Source organism: Macaca nemestrina, chromosome X, assembly GCF_043159975.1.
Source record: "Macaca nemestrina isolate mMacNem1 chromosome X, mMacNem.hap1, whole genome shotgun sequence".
In the NCBI taxonomy this organism is placed as follows: Eukaryota; Metazoa; Chordata; class Mammalia; order Primates; family Cercopithecidae; genus Macaca; species Macaca nemestrina.
Window position 1 is genome coordinate 90,010,980 of NC_092145.1, and position 15,003 is coordinate 90,025,982.

At 39.1% G+C, this 15,003-nt stretch overlaps 2 protein-coding genes across 15 annotated transcripts in view; one reads left to right on the forward strand and one right to left on the reverse strand.

Moving 5' to 3' along the window:
- Positions 1 to 8,239, reverse strand: part of LOC105476707 (zinc finger CCCH-type containing 12B) — a 433,900-nt gene extending 425,661 nt beyond the window's left edge. For all 13 annotated transcript variants that reach the window (XM_071088672.1, XM_071088669.1, XM_011732879.3 and 10 more), the window contains exon 1: positions 8,108 to 8,239. The gene's annotated coding sequence lies outside the window, so the exon portion shown is untranslated. The remainder of the gene's footprint in view (positions 1 to 8,107) is intronic.
- Positions 8,240 to 8,601: 362 nt separating this feature from the next.
- LOC105476702 (zinc finger C4H2-type containing) overlaps positions 8,602 to 15,003 on the forward strand; it is a 119,376-nt gene continuing 112,974 nt past the window's right edge. Inside the window, exons 1-2 of one of the 2 annotated variants that reach the window (XM_011732870.3) lie at positions 8,602 to 8,748; positions 11,213 to 11,328. The gene's annotated coding sequence lies outside the window, so the exon portion shown is untranslated. The remainder of the gene's footprint in view (positions 8,749 to 11,212; positions 11,329 to 15,003) is intronic. The other variant, XM_071088683.1, reaches the window with a different exon arrangement.

Sequence of the window (15,003 nt, forward strand, 5' to 3'; positions counted from 1 at the left end):
ATTGCGGCACTATTCACAATAGCAAAGACTTGGAATCAACCCAAATGTCCATCAGTGACAGATTGGATTAAGAAAATGTGGCACATATACACCATGGAATACTATGTAGGCATAAAAGGATGAGTTCGTGTCCTTGTAGGGACATGGATGCAGCTGGAAACCATCATTCTCAGCAAACTATCGCAAGAACAGAAAACCAAACACTGCATGTTCTCACTCATAGGTGGGAATTGAACAATGAGATTACTTGGACTTGGGAAGGGGAACATCACACACTGGGGCCTATTATGGGGAAGGAGGATGGGGGAGGGATGGCATTGGGAGTTATACCTGATGTAAATGACGAGTTGATGGGTGTTGACGAGTTGATGGGCGCAGCACACCAACATGGCACAAGTATACATATGTAACAAACCTGCACATTGTGCACATGTACCCTAGAACTTAAAGTATAATAAAAAAGAAAAAAAAATGGTTTATCGATGAAAAAAAAAAGAGCATAAATAGTAAATAACATGCCTCTAGCAACTCTAGTATTAGGTGTAGTTGTGCTCTATGGACTGCTTCACCCTAGTTCAAGTCTTCTTTTTTTTTTTTTTTTTTTTTTTGTCTCACTCAACTCTTTTTTTTTTAATTTATTTATTATTATTATACTTTAAGTTGTAGGGTACATGTGCATAACGTGCAGGTTTGTTACATATGTATACTTGTGCCATGTTGGTGTGCTGCACCCATCAACTCGTCATTTACATCAGGTATAACTCCCAATGCAATCCCTCCCCCCTCCCCCCTCCCCGTGATAGGCCCCGGTGTGTGATGTTCCCCTTCCTGAGTCCAAGTGATCTCATTGTTCAGTTCCCACCTATGAGTGAGAACATGCGGTGTTTGGTTTTCTGTTCTTGTGATAGTTTGCTAAGAATGATGGTTTCCAGCTGCATCCATGTCCCTACAAAGGACGCAAACTCATCCTTTTTGATGGCTGCATAGTATTCCATGGTGTATATGTGCCACATTTTCTTAATCCAATCTGTCACTGATGGACATTTGGGTTGATTCCAAGTCTTTGCTATTGTGAATAGTGCTGCAATAAACATATGTGTCCATGTGTCTTTATAGCAGCATAATTTATAATCCTTTGGGTATATACCCAGTAATGGGATGGCTGGGTCGTATGGTACATCTAGTTCTAGATCCTTGAGGAATCGCCATACTGTTTTCCATAATGGTTGAACTAGTTTACAATCCCACCAACAGTGTAAAAGTGTTCCTATTTCTCCACATCCTCTCCAGCACCTGTTGTTTCCTGACTTTTTAATGATCGCCATTCTAACTGGTGTGAGATGGTATCTCATTGTGGTTTTGATTTGCATTTCTCTGATGGCCAGTGATGATGAGCATTTTTTCATGTGTCTGTGTAGATCTAATTAAACTAAAGAGCTTCTGCACAGCAAAAGAAACTACCATCCCAGTGAACAGGCAACCTACAGAATGGGAGAAAATTTTTGCAATCTACTCAGCTGACAAAGGGCTAATATCCAAAACCTACAAAGAACTCAAACAAATTTACAAGAAAAAAACAAACAACCCCATCAAAAAGTGGGCAAAGGATATGAACAGCCATTTCTCAAAAGAAGACATTCATAGTTCAAGTCTTTAACAAGTTAACCTTGTAACTTTAACAAGTTAGCCAGACCCGAAGTTCCAGTTTATTGTCAGAAGAATTTCATCTCAGAACATCAGAAATGCTGGATCTTAGTGCTTCTTGCATCATAACATAAATAGAACAAACCAGTACCAATATGCATGCACTCATTATATGATTATTATTTCAGAAATAGGGAAGAAGAAGATCCTGAAGTTTTACTACTTTAAGAGCTGCAGCAACACCATCAACAAAGACTACTAAGTGTAACTTTTAATGCACACTTTACTTTCTTACTCTGATGAATTCATAGGAAGAGTTTGTAAGTGCACAGAATTTACATGCAGATAATATTGGTACTACAGTTTTTAAAACATCTGAAAGCAGTTTACCACAGCCTGCCTCAATTTTGCTTACACTAAGTGATGTTCAAATCCCTTTTCTTGTAAACAGCCCAATACAATTAATGGCTCTGATTAGCAATACAGCACTTAGAAGATTTTTTAAATACACAAAACTTAGATGTTCCTCCATTCTTGTAACTTATTTTAATTCAGTATCATATGCAGATACCCAGTAAAGAAGCTCCAATACTGCCTAACCTCTTGTAGGACTCTGGCTGCTTCTCCTGTAGAGTGTAATTCATTTTTAGCATGACTACTATATATATATCTAGCCTATAACAAGTTTTTGGTTAGTGGGGCCTGAAATAATGAAATTTTGTTGTACTGTAATCTGGACCCCACTGATTCAGAATTTGTAATAATTCAGAAAGGAGCTGAAATTAAAGTGACTTTAGGGTTACTTTTGCATAAAGAATTTACTAAACAAATTTAAAAACAAGATAGTAGAAAGGATATTAAAACTACTTAAAAGAACAAATGTGGCCAGGCACGATGGCTCACGTCTGTAATCCCAGCACTTTTGGAGGCCGAGGTGGGTGGATCACTTGAGCTCAGGAGTTCAAAATCGGTCTAGGCAACATAGTGAAACCCGGTCTCTACTGAAAATAGAAAAACTAGCCGGGCGTGGTGGCACACACCTGTAATTCCAGCTGCTCAGGAGGCTGAGGTGGGAGGATCTCTTGAGCCAGGGAGGCGGAAGTTGCCATGAGCCGAAATCATGGCACTGCACTCCAGCCTGGGGAACAGAGTGACACCCTGTCTCAACTTCCCCCTCCCAAAACAAAACAAAAAAACTAAACAATGCTTCCAAGCACCTTTAAGTACTTTAGAAATATCTCTTTACATGTAATCCATTGATACACTAACGATACACTAACTATAAATCACTCTCATATATTTATTAAATCAAGATCCCTAAGGGATCTTGATCTAATCCTGGTTAATATATGTACAAGAAAACCATAAAAACTACAGTTCATAAAAAAATTCTAAAATTCAAAACTTCGCCCATTTTAGACTTGTTCTCCCTAAATTATTGCAAATTAAGAAAAATTTGAAACATATAAAATCTAAGACTCATTTTTCTCATACCCCTATCTTTTTTCCTTGTTTCTACAGACTCACAGGTATCTGAACCAATTTGGCAGCAACAACTACATAATCCAAGATTAAATCTATTGATAATAAGCAAAAAAAAGAAAAAGTTAATAATGATAGTCCTAAAAGTATGCAGGAAGAGAAATAGAATATAAGGATCTATGTGCACGTTTAAAGATTAAACTCAGCAAGAACCATTACATATATTAGTATATAATATACACCCAGCCCTGAAAAGGACAAGAAGCAACTTAAAAGTAATGAGACTGGCTTATATACGACCTGTGGAATCAAACTTATTACTTAGGTCACACCCCAATATGTCAACTAGTATTCAATTTGAAAGAAAAATAAAATTAATCCCAAAAAGATGGTAAGAAATGTCACATAATAAAAAATAACTATTTGAATTCATCTGATAAAAGATGCTACATAAATACAAAGCAGTAGTAATAAGACAGTCTGGAAGAATAGAGAAGATATTCTTCTTTATTCTAAAATGAAAAAGTTCCTAAGTATAACTACGTAAAGTTTAGATGGTAAAAACGCAATGAGGAAATCTGAAACAATCCAAATGAAAGGATCCCTACTTTTATTCCAGAAGGACCCAATCTCTTCTGACTTTTTACTTCCTAGGGTAAAGAAAATAAATTATTTTTGAAATAAAAACCTAGTGATTCAAAAATTGCCTGATTTAGTCACAGTATTTTAAACGAACCTGGGCAATTCTTCCTCTCAATACCACTTCCAGTCAAATCACCCAGTTTTAAATGCAGTTTATCCAGTCTGGGTTTGGCTTTTTAGACAATCACAGAAAATCTTTCCTAAATAACTTTATAAAAAGATAGATATCTTTTGTGAAACTAATTTAAGGGCCAAAGAAGCAGGTGAAGAGTGACAGTGAGAACAAACCAATATCCACAGTAGTTAGGAAAAGTAGAAGTGAGGTACAGAAAAGTGAGCATAATGAGGAGTTATGTAATTTGAGGCAGTGAAAGGTTATAGTGATATTAAAACTTACTGTACAATGGCTTTAAGTGAATATTATTTTAGAAATATATCCATTTTCACATTATTAATCGTGTCAAAATTCAATTTCAGGTTTCAGTTAATATTTATTGCATTTTAAAAATTGTTACAAAAAACTTATTACAGTAGAATACTATCAGTAACAGAGTTAATCTTTCTGTCAAATCCCAGTGGTGCACTTGTCAATAGGAAAAGAAGAATGAGTCAGACTACAGGGGAACTTTTAGATACCAAGAGTCTAAAGGGGATTAACAATTCATAAGATATGATATTGAGAGAATGATAACTGTGTATGAGACAGTTCCTGCGGATATTAGTTTACAACTTATATATGAAGGTTTTTGTTGTATTTTCTTTGTGGATAGCACACTTTAAGAAGGAATTCTAGTCTCCACTTTTTTTTCCTACATTGAAGTGGCTATAGGTATCTTTCACTTAGTAAAAAATGTTATGTTCCAGGAAAACTTGCTCTTAAAAATAATCGCTGGGAAAAAGTCATTTATCTCACAAACTTCCATCATACAATTGAGAGATGTGTGCTCAGCTGGGAAAACTTTTAGTCCAATGATATAATAAAGATCATACTTTAGAATATAATTCTTTTAAAACCACATACTTAAGGAAAATTATAACTTCTGGATGCATCAGTGGTACTTAATGTAATACTGTGCTACCTCCAGACTCAGTCATTAGGTAAAAATATTGAGAATGAGCCTATTTTACTTAACAGAAACTGACAGTTCTTTACCCTATTTTACATGCTGCCACCACTGAGCCCTAGCAATTTAACGAAAGTATGTACCTGCCTTAAATCACCACAGTACTTACAATTTGACATACAAGGTAATTTTAATTTCTTGGCAGTTTCCCTCCTCTTTCCAAAGATCATCCCTTTGATACTGTCATAAGACCAGAAATGTACAATACTAACTTAGCAAAAATGATTTACTCCAATGCCTTCTGAATACATTTTGTTATCTGTTAACTGGTTAATTTCCAACAATAATCATAGCTGTTTGCTGACTGTGTCCATATAGGCCATTCTGTTCTCTAATAACCTGTTTATTTAATAGCTGATATTCTAAGTAGAGGATATTCAAAATAACAATTATATTTGTTGAGCCTAGAAACTATTTGCTACTGTGAATTAAAGTCAACTTTAATCAGAGAAGACTATTGCTGGCAGCAAAAGATACCAAATAAAAGGTACAGAAGGTGTATAAATCCTCAAAAATTTCAAGTTTGAGTATATTGCTCCTGAGAGTAAATCTGTGAATTCTTTATATTTGGAATTCTAATATGTGAATTTATGTTAGGAGACATACCTCTCTATGGATGGAATAACTCCATATTTTGTTATTTTTCTATGTGTAAATGCCAACTTACAATGGCTGACTAAAACCTAGGAGACAATTAGTCATCTGACTAATTTTCAATATAGCAGAAGGATATTAGAAATGTACCAAAATAAGCTTTGCAGAGGTTTGTAATTGCAGTTTAAACATTGATGTTAGTTGTCAATTATTAATACATACATTATTAATAACATGATATTAGAACTTTGACAGACATCAATTTGTGGGATTCTGATGTACCCCTCCCTTTGTTTTCAGAAAATGAAAGCAATAGCAGTACTAAATATAGTACTAAAAACTAAGTTACCATATACTAATGGATCAAAATGAATGCTGCATATAAAATTTCCCTAATTTAATTTATCAAGAAATAGTCTTTGGAGCATATTAATAATTTAAGGCTGTACTAATCAGACCAGTGTTGTATGAAACACTCAGAATATAACCGTCTCTTAGTGGACAGTAAAAAAATATACAGGTTACAAAAACATGTGAACTTAACACTCTACCTACATCTGCTTAGAAAACATTCTCAATTGCCTCAGGTAATAGGATGATTATTTTAAAGCCTGATTTCTATAGCATTTATATCTGTGAAATTATATTTAATTTGTTAATTTAGTATATAGTTTATCATAGAAAATATGCCCACTACAAAGAAGTTAATTGCCACTGACAGTCCTCTTCTCCTTTAGGTTTATCTAGGAGAAAATATGCACAAGGATTAGAAAATCAAGTGCCTTAGCTCATGCTATGCTGAACTCTTCCCCCTTCTAAGAAAGCGTATACTTCTATTAAGAGCCAAATCAAGTATGACTTTCTCTACAAAGCTTTCTCAGACAAATCCAGCCTACAGTAATCTCCCTTTACTCGTAACTCTTTTAGTCCTTATTCAACATGACTCTATGTTCCAATTGTTGACCATGATGTCTCATATATGTATTTTCCTTTTTCTAATGGGTAAGCAATTTACCCAACTGGTAAACTGCTATTTCTCTTCTATTCTCCACAATACCTGGTATAGTAGTAGGCATTCATTAGAAGCTAGAAAATAAAAACTTGTTAAAAGTCACTTTAAAAAAAAAAAAAGAGTTCACTGATCAAGTGTTTTGATAGCATTTGCAAAATAAGCCATCAATTTTATTTTATAATGTGTTTATGACACCCTAGGTAAATGCTTTTAGAGTATGTGGCACCTTCATAGCCATACTCATTTCAATGGAATACTAGATTGGATTCAAATTACTGCCAGGTTCTCTAAGTATGTGAAGGTGAAGAGCAAGTATTCATATGATACACTATTATTCCAAATAATTCAGACTTAAATTCATCAAAAGCTTTTCCAAAACAAAACAAAAAAAAAAATTGTCTTTGGACTCTAGCAACTAGAAGCATGTCAGCTTGCTAACGCACAAAACAAACAATACTCTCCGAGGTCCAAGATTATTTTGCAGGGGTACTAGAATTATATTGTGCTTTAATTCAAACTATACCCCCAAAGAACCTCAAACAACATGAAAGCTCCCAAAGCAAAGCATTTTACCCCAAACTAACAAAGTTTGCAGTCTTGACAGATTCATCCAATACATTTAATCATAAATGGCATCTATATATCCTTTTAAAAAATCTTTAGCTCAAAAGCGTTTACAAAGAAAGGAAAATTTAGCTTTTCCATTATTACGCTTCTTTCTCGCCACGTCTTATCAGATAAAAGAAACCTGAAATGGCTTAAAAACCAATAGGGAGGGAAAAGAACCCATCTTTTATTGTCTGCTCACAGAATTATCTTCAACTGCAGGCTACCTCAGGAAGAACAGATATATCACAACCCATCCTCGCTTTTATTTGGGATATTTTAGGTTTCATCATCATATTTATAATAAAAAAGAAGTATGCCATTCTCGATGAAAAGTAGTTTGTAAAACCAGTTTCCCTTATTATCAATCAGTCATTCTGCCTACTTCTCAAGTTTGATGGCATTTTAGAAGTCTAGTGGAGTGTGTGTTTGTTTTATTGTTTTTATTATTTAATATAAGTACTATCTTCCTAACGTACATGTCAGGAGTCAGAAGCCAGGCACAAGGCTTTCGGGAGCTCTCAGCACACGAGTAGCAACAACACTGAAAAGTAAGGGGCCACTCCAGCTATCTGTTCAAGCCTTGAGGCATGGAGTGGCAGCAGCCCGGGGAATGGGCTCCTGAGAAGCCCGCGGTCAGGCTGAGCCTCCTGAGAGCGAGAGCCAAAGCAAGGGGAAAGGGGCGAGCTCAGCACTGGGAGAGTCTGTCCACGAATCAGGAACCAGACTGCGTGACTGTACGTAGAATTATCAGCATCTATGGCATCTAAGAAGCAAAGCCAGGCCTTAAGCACCCACCCCGCATTCCTGGACGCCAGGGTTGAGACCAAAAAGTGGTGGCTATGAGAAGGAAAACTACCTCGAAGGGAATAGAGAGCCGCGAGCAGATGTGGGAGAGGCGTCAGAAGCTTCTGCAGGCGAAAGCAGCGATTCGCTCGCCTCCCGGGGCCCCGGAGGCCGGAAAGGCGCCCTAGAACCGAGCGAGTGCGGTGCCACTACTCACCCCTACTCTCCTATGGTCCCGGTCGTCGCCCTGCTCGACGCAGCCCCTGCAGGGGGGAGCCCCTCCCCCGCCCGCCGCCGGGGGTGGGCTCGGCGGGCGAGAGAAGGCGGCGGCGCAGGTGTCCAAGAGCCGGGGCCAGAGAGAAGCTGGGTGCAAGGGAGACAGCTTGGTGCCTTGCGCTCCGTGGCGCCGCCAACTTCACCACCATCGACGTGGAGGGACAAAGGGAGGCGATGGGGGGCAGGCGCTCGCCCAGCGGCCCGGACCCTCCTGGGGTACAAGGCCTGAGCCTCTGGAGTGACCGCCGTTCCCAGTCCCCTCAGCAACGCGACCCCCAGGCCTGATTCCCGTCCCTGGGCCCCCCTGGCCACAGAGCAGCGGCGGCTCCCTCTTGGGGCCGCGGTCGCATCTGCATCCTCCTGCTCCTCCTCCTCTGGCGCCGCTGCCTACACACACAGCCCCGGCGCGGTTACCGCCGCGGCGCCCGACCGCCGTTGCCTAGCAACTGTGCGCATGCGCCCCACCCCTGTCGGCGACTGCTGCCACCGCTGGCGCCGCTGTCGGAGCTCAGGCCAGCAGGCCTGCGACCTAGAAAGTGCTCAAAACCCCACTTCCTAAGGCCTAGAAGGAGCGACGTGAAGGTAAGGGTGGGTGAGGAGAGGTCCAGGATGCTCTGCAATTCGAGAGGCCCGAGGACTTGGGATACGACAGTCTCTCAGCCCCTCGACAGGCACCTCTGCGGTTAATTAAGAGTGACAGTACCAACAACCTCACTACTTGTCTCGCTGCCTTTTATTTGTCTTTTATTTGCCTTTTATTTTATTTGCCTACTTATTTGTCTTGGCTCCTCCAATTCATCCTTCACAAGGGCTGCCAGGGTAATTTTCTAAATAACTTCTCTGATATGTCACTGGTCTGCATAACTCAGGTGGTTAAGGGTCACCTCCCTTAATAGGGCCTAACAGTTATTTACTACTGCAACAGCATACTCTGGTTTTTTTGCCTTTAGATTTGTCTTTCTGCAATTTGTTCTCATACTTGTACCAGTGATCAAATGAAAAGCTAATCTCACTTCCTTCTGGCTTAGAGAATGGGCTTTGAAATTACAGCCAAATTTGAATTTCTGCTCCACCACCAAGTAGCTCTGTTTCCTTGAGCTAGGATTTTATTTATTTATTTATTTATTTATTTATTTATTTTTTATTTTTATTTTTATTTATTTATATTTTTTTTTTGAGACAGAGTCTCACCCTGTCGCCCAGGCTGGTGTGCAGTGGCGCCATCTCGGCTAACTGCAACCTCCTCCTCCCGGGTTCAAGTGATTCTCCTGCCTCAGCCTCCCGAGTAGCTGGGACTACGGGTGCAAGCCACCACACCTGGCTAATTTTTGTATTTTTAGTAGAGACAGGGTTTCACCATGTTGGCCAGGCTGGTCTCAAACTCTTGACCTCAAGTGATCAGCCCGCCTCCACCTCCCAAAGAGCTGGGATTACAGGCCCTCCACTAATGTTTCACTGGCACTTATCGTAGGACTTCTTAGAGTTTTTACACATGGCGTAGCTATTTTTACACTTTCTAAAATGTTTAAATATTTTACCAAATAAACATCCAGCAGGGCACATTTTGTAAATATGTTTACACATTGTATTAAGTTTAATACAGAAACTCTAAACCTAATCTCAAAAACATCAAGTAAATAAGTCCCTAGAATATCACACAAGTTTGTACATAGCCATTGCCTACATGTCAATTCTCAGTGTCAATATTTTAAAATTAAAAAGTGTAGTTTTGGAAGAATCACTGGATATTTACATGTTCATTAACTGGAGGGTTTATGCAGATTTCTTACCCAGGTGAACCTTTGGGAAAGATGTCTAATCACTTTATAGATCTAGATGTGTCTCAGAAAAGGTAAAAACTGATCTGTAGCTGGGTGCCTAAGGAGGCGTGGAAGGAGCTAGGGCTAGAAAAATAGAGGCAAGAGCTCAAATGGACTGTCACACTAAAATGAAACTTAGAGGACTTTGAATGTTAAGCTAGGAAATCTGTACTTTCTCCTTTATTATAGATAATGAATCTATTGAAAAATAACTCCAATTTTTGCTAAGTGCTTACTCTGAGCCACAGTAAGTTATATATGTTAAGGGCTTTACATGCACTTTTCCATTTAATCCTCATAACTACTCTATAGGTATTATAATTATCCCCATTTTACTGATAAGGAAACAGATTCAGACAGGTTAAGAATCTCAGCTCAGGCTGGGCGCGGTGGCTCACGCCTGTCATCTCAACACTTTGGGAGGCCGAGGTGGGCAGATCACCTGAGGTCAGGAGTTCAAGACTAGCCTGGCCAACATGGTGAAACCCCTCCTCTACTAAAAATAAAAAAATTAGCCAGGCGTGGTGGCACTTGCCTGTAATCCCAGCTACTTGGGAAGCGGAGACAGTAGAATCACTTGAACCTGGGAGGTGGAGGTTGCAGTAAGCCGAGATGGCACCATTGCACTCCATCCTGGGTGACACAATGAGACTCCGTCCCAAAAAGAAAGAGAGAGAGAGAGAGAGAAAAGAAACACTAGAGGAGAGCTCAAATGGACTGTCACACTAAAATGAAACTTTATACAGATCAGCCAAAAAGGACTGAAGAAAGAGAAGAACATTTGGAAAGGGGAAAAGAGTGAATCACTCTAGAACTAATTAAATAGAAGTATCAGATTGGAGATCATCAACAAGCTGTAACCAATGTGGAGGACCATAACATAGGGAATATATATTACAAGTATAAATGTAGCAATGAGCTTGGATAGAGTTCTCACACAGCTCATACCTTTCCTTCCATATGGAACAGACATGCCTTTCAGGTTCAAAGGAAAACAATTCCGTAGTGTTCAGCCTTTTCTAATGACCATCAGTAACTCACGGGGAAAGACTTTTTACAAAATTTGCTTATATCTTCTAAAGCCTGTATTTTGCCACATAAAACCTACATTCTCTGTTCACTTATTGAACTAATCACATTCTATCACACATTTTTTAACAGTGAATAGAGGAATACGTATATAAAATCCTGCTGATCATCTTTAATTCTTCTGTGTTCCTTTCTAGATACAGAACTGTGTCACTGCTGTACTTAAACTCCTTCAGTATCTTTCCTGGGGTTTCAAGATAAAATCTCATCTCCTTTGCCCACATCAGTGCATCTGCCTTACTACGATAGAAAGGTAAAAACTCCTACAACAAACAGAACTCTCTATGTCAACATGGAAAAAAAAAAGAAAGCTGATTTATTATTGAGTAAGCACAACAGAGTACACGCATATAAGTAGCCTTCAAGAGACTGCAAATTCAAAATGAAATTCTACACAACTTATATATTACAACAGATACAAAGTCCACTTGAGAATTGAGGCAGCTATTTGTTTAGTTAATTGAATTCTTCCAACAGAATAATAAAACTTTTCTTACCTCCCCAAAGATACCTCTCATCTTCCTGAAAGACAAATGGTTACACCTTGAAGTGGGCTCCTACATTAACTTTGAAGACATGTCTTTACATTTCAAAGAGAAATGTGACCTTGACCTTGGACATATGTGTGCGTAGTCTCTCTGTGGTCTCTGGAGAGATTTATCTACATTCCAAAAGTTAGAGAAAGGATAAAGGTTCACTCTGCCTCCCAAGGCGATACATTAAGAACTAAGGGGGAGAAAATAATCTCTTTCTCCTTATTCACCTGCTTTTCATTTCTTTTTTTTTTTTTTTTCCTTATTCACCTTCATTTACCTTTACAATTACAAATCAGTGAGTTCTTCAAAAACAGAACTCTGTGCTGGCACAGTAGATGCACTTAGTAAATCAAGAGTAGATCTTCCTTGAATAAATAAAGTCATAGAAGAAGGTGTCAATAGATGAGTGGGAATTTGCCAAAAGGGGATAAAAATATCCCATGCAAAGTAAAAGGTATATTCAAAAGCCCAGAAAATTTGAAAGTGCCTGACGTATTCAGCAAAAGTAGAAAAGTGTGACTTATGCTTATTTTATCTGTGTTTATGGGCTGGGAAGTGTAAAGTTGTAATGGAGTTGAATATAGAGAAGTAGACTGAGCAAAGATTGTGAAATGCCTTGTATGCCACGCCAAAGTTTGGAAAAGGTCTATATCTGATTGCTAAATATGGTGTTAAAGAAAATTTTTTTCATGATACTTGTTAAAGATGGTAAGAAAGACTTAATTCAAGGAGGATTATTGTTATGGAGTTTTACAGTAGAGGAGAGAGATGAGGCTTAACTCTGAGTCCAACAAGGGGGGAGTAACATTTATAAGTGGGAATTTATAAACAAGGAGCAGAGTGGAGGCATCAGTTAATGGAAAATTACTAAGAGGAAACATTAATTCTAGGGGTATTCTTGCTAAACCAACTTGATGGAAATCTTGCTAAAGGCAGACCAGGGTAATAAGATATCAGGGGTGGGAGATGAGATATCTAATCAGATATCCAGAATGATCAGATACCAAGGGTAGGGAATTTCCACTAAACTGACTCAGCAGGATTCTTGCTGAAACTGAACTAAGCAAGCCAAGGACAGAGCCCAAGGTCAGAGCTTAGTTGAGAAGAAGGTCTCACAAGAGCCTAACTCAAATTTGGTCAAGGAGAGAGTCTTTGTCAGAGGCAAGGTACTATTACTTGTTTAGGAGTCTAGCCGAAATATTAAACAGTGCTTCAGCCCCAAAGAGCTTATAATCTAATGATGCAGGAAGACAAGTTAATAAATAATTTACATAAATGAAATCAAATTGACAGATGTATTTGTGGGGGAGGGTATGAGATTGGAAATAGACTTTGAGTGAAGTTTCTGAGAAAGTTCCTTGAATGATTTCATCTTGACATATAACATAAAAGGTCAGCTAGACACAGTGGCTCACTCCTGTAATCCCAGCACTTTGGGAGGTCAAGGCAGGTGGATTGCTTGAGCTCGAGACCAGCCTGGGCAACGCAGAGAAACCCAGTCTCTACAAAAAAAAAAAATACAAAAATTAGCTGGGTGTGGTGACATGTGCCTGTAGTCCTAGCTACTCAGCAGGCTGAGGTGGGAGGACGACATAAGCCCAGGAGACAGAGGTTGCAGTGAACTGCAGTTGCTCCAGTGCACTCCATCCTGGGCAAGACAGCCAGACCCTGACTCAAAAAAATAAAAAAAAAAGAGTCTCCAGAATTGAAGTAATTCCCAGAATTTCAGACCCTTGAACCCTTTGTGTCTGTATGCTATAGATCTTCATCTTTTGTTCACTGTTTCTATTCAAGCTTCTCTGAAGAAAATCACTATGACCTTTTAATGCAAATTGATGTTGCCACAGATTTAGTTTCTCATCTCCGAACTACTTCGCAATCCTTTTTCATGGTCAGTCCTTCTCCAGTTCCCCTCAGCTATTTCTCCAAACTTTAACCATTCTCTACTATGACAGATGACCTCATCCTTCACTCAGCAAATCTGCCACCCAACTGGTGACTTTATTACCTATGTTCCTTAAAAAAATTGCAGGTAACAGGAATTTTTCTCACCTACAATCTGCATCTGCTCCCATGTTATACCTTTATTCCTCCAGTCTCACATAGACTAAATTTCCTATTTGAGCTCCTGATCTTTGTCTCGTCTAGCACCGTACAGGTCTTACCCACTTTTTCTTTCTATCTCACGTACTTTACAACTCTCCCTCTCAACTACATTATTCTCCTCAGCCTGTAAACATACTCAAGACTCTTCCGTTCTTAAAAGACATACTCTCCTGTGATCCTGGAGCCTCCTTCAGTTTCCTAGAAGTGTCTCCTGTTACCCTATCATGTTTCCTTCTCACCCAGAGAAGGGTTATCTTACATTCACTGCCTCTATTTCTTCACTTCCCATTCACTTTCCAACCACTGTAATAGGGATTTAACCTCTACCTCTCCACTAAAAGCTATTTTGTTAAGAACACCAGTTACTGACAAATTTCCCTATGCAATGGACACTTTTCAGTGTTTGTTATTGGACCTCACTGCTACATATGATAGTATTTATCATTTGGGTCTGCTTGAAAGTTTCGACTCCACTTGATTCCAGACATATACTCTCTGTTCTTTTCCTTCCTCTTTATCTTTTTTATTTATGTAACTTTCATGGACTCTTCTCCTTCAACCTACCCATTAAATGTTAGTTTTCCCCCTCCCATAGTTCCACTTTTGGCCTATTTCTTTTGTTCTACTCTCCATGCTCTATTACCTGCACATGGATGACTTTAAAATATATATTACTAGCTCAGACCGCCGTCCTGAGATCTAGATAAACTGGTCCAACTGTCCACTCAACATCCTGACTTGGACGCCACCCAAGCAGTTCAAATTCAACCTGTCCATGCTTGAATATATTTTCCCATGCTAATGGGTTATTTGTCTTTTTGGGGGTAGATTCCCCAAAAAATTTCCCCAAAGAGAGGCCTGGCACAGTGACTCATGCCTGTAATCTCAGCACTTTGGGAGGCTGAGGCAGGCGGATCAGGAGTTCAAGACCAGCCTGGCTGACATGGTGAAACCCTGTCTCTACTAAAAATACAAAAATTAGCCAGGCATAGTGGCTCACATCTGTGGTCCCAGCTATTTGGGAGGCTGAGGCATGAGAATCACTTGAACCCAGGAGGCAGAGGTTGCAGTGAGCCGGGATGGCACTACTGCACTCTGTCTCAAAAAAAAAAAAAAAAAAAAAAATCCCCAAAGGGAGACCCTGGTATTGTCACATAATGATTTCACCTTCTCACAGAAACAGATGAAATGACTGGATTATGATCATTTTATGTGAGTCAAGCCAAGACTTCTGTACCTTTTCCTGAAAAATAAGCTGCATATATGCACCAAGGAAGAATAAGTTG